General features: G+C 37.5%; 1 long non-coding RNA gene across 1 annotated transcript in view; it reads left to right on the forward strand.

Annotated features, from left to right (window-relative positions):
• LOC109074951 overlaps positions 1–1,987 on the forward strand; it is a 7,638-nt gene extending 5,651 nt beyond the window's left edge. Inside the window, exons 3-4 of the long non-coding RNA XR_006159742.1 lie at positions 1,713–1,842; positions 1,962–1,987. This is a non-coding gene — a long non-coding RNA (uncharacterized LOC109074951). The remainder of the gene's footprint in view (positions 1–1,712; positions 1,843–1,961) is intronic.

The raw sequence follows: 1,987 nt of genomic DNA on the forward strand, positions 1-1,987 counted from the left end.
TGGCGGTTTCTCCATTAGGGCGATTGGGCGACGCACCACCAAAGGAAAGGAAGGGATTTTTTTCTTTTACATTCAACCACAGTGTCATGCTAGCTTTCACTATTCTAGACTGTTTGTTCTGCCTCTAAATAGTCCAATCAGCGTCGAGTCGCGTTTTGTGTAGTACTGCCCCTTTTTGGGCGATTTAGTGCTCTCATAGACTATTCAAAGATCTTTTTTTTTTTTCGAACTGCAGGCACTGCAATGCAATCTCAATGAGTTCCTGGCCCTAACGTGCTTTCGTCATCGTGCGTAACCTTAACTTGTGCAACGACTGGTGGGAATAGTGACATCCAGTAATATTTAAAAACTATTTAGAATTTTAACAACAAGAAAAAAAATGAAAAACTACTTTAATAACTTTATCGAATGTGAAAAAAGACGGGGACAGCTATGCCTTTGTCAGCTGAACTTGATCGACATCACAGTGAACGTTACCTCAGCGCAGATTAATTCTATCGTGTCATTGAAAGAAATACCATTCATTCGTTGTAGCAATAAGGATAAATTGCCAATTAAAGAATTAGGACAACCAAGACGGAATTTAAACATCAAACACGTATCTACAAAGGGCGGGAAGTCGTATAAACCAGGATTTTCGAGGACTTGGTCCAAGCGGAGAAAGAGGCTGACGCTTTATTCTGCTAATTTACCGCTGCATTCTGTTCCACCGCGAGAGCGTGACGGACATCGCATGGACAACTACAGGTGTCACCGACATGCATCATCTCTCGGAGAAGGTGAAAAAACACGAAAGAACAAAGATGCATATGGATAGTAGGGAGCAGTGTAATATAAGTGAGTAATTTAAGTAAGCAGTGTAATGTAAGTGAGTAATGTGATATAAATAAGCAGTGTAATATAAGTGAGTTGTGTAAACAGTGATTTATGTGTCTTTAATTATTTCTTATTAAACTGAAATCGAAGTAAAAAATTTTTTTGGAAAAACCACATCCTGTCGTCAGTCTTCATTTGCTGCTGAATTATGTTAACACGCATATAGAAACGCATTGACTCCTAATGTCAGTTTATTTTTAATAGCAATTGGCCCCATAGATTTGTTTATTTTGCTGAAAGAGACTCAAAGATCTGAGCCTCTGATCTGCACGAGCTATTAAAGTAGCAGGTTTATGATGTTTAAATGATGAAGCTAATGTCAAATATTCTTTCAGCTTTAATGTAACAATGCAAAAAAGGCCATAACATAGTTTTTAATGCTCACCATTACTCGTTTCATTATTCCAAAAAACTAAGAGTGTTCTCTGCACAAATATTATTTCTAAAGAGAAACTATGTGTAAGTGATGGTGATGTATTAAACTCTGGTCTGATACTATAAAAACACGTCTTTCTAAACAGTGAAGATTTGTCAGTCAGGTATCACTAGTTTATATTCTAAACAAGCACAGAATCACTACACTGCTGCATGATCAGAAAAATACATTATTACTAAAATAAATTATTATGGGCGGACAGCAGAGTCATAGCTACAAAAAATAAATAATTAATTATCAGTTAGATTGCTGGATATGTCAGCTGACAAAAAAACCTGATGTCAGATTACAGCAGCATAAAACACACTCGCCCTCTGAACAGAGATTGAAACACAAGAGCACTGAGTTCTCCACTGATGTGGTCAAAGTGTTTCTGTTATTTGTTTTGTTTTTTCATTAGCAGACCTCAAATCAGTTCTTCATCATGGAGATCAGTGATCTCCAGATCCCAGCTGTGTGTCTCTGAAGAGTGACGCATCCATGATGAAGCCTCCTAACCTCAGTGCTGAACCAGTGACCTCTGACCCCAGGTGAGACACTGTCTCGTATTGGAGACAATAGACTGACTCATACAACATCATACATCATCTGAACTAACTGTATTGTGTTAATTACTGTGTCAAGATGTATATGAATAATTATATTTTAGAGTCAGCAGGAGGAAGAGGAAGATAT

This window comes from Cyprinus carpio, unplaced genomic scaffold (assembly GCF_018340385.1).
Source record: "Cyprinus carpio isolate SPL01 unplaced genomic scaffold, ASM1834038v1 S000006703, whole genome shotgun sequence".
NCBI classification, from domain to species: Eukaryota; Metazoa; Chordata; class Actinopteri; order Cypriniformes; family Cyprinidae; genus Cyprinus; species Cyprinus carpio.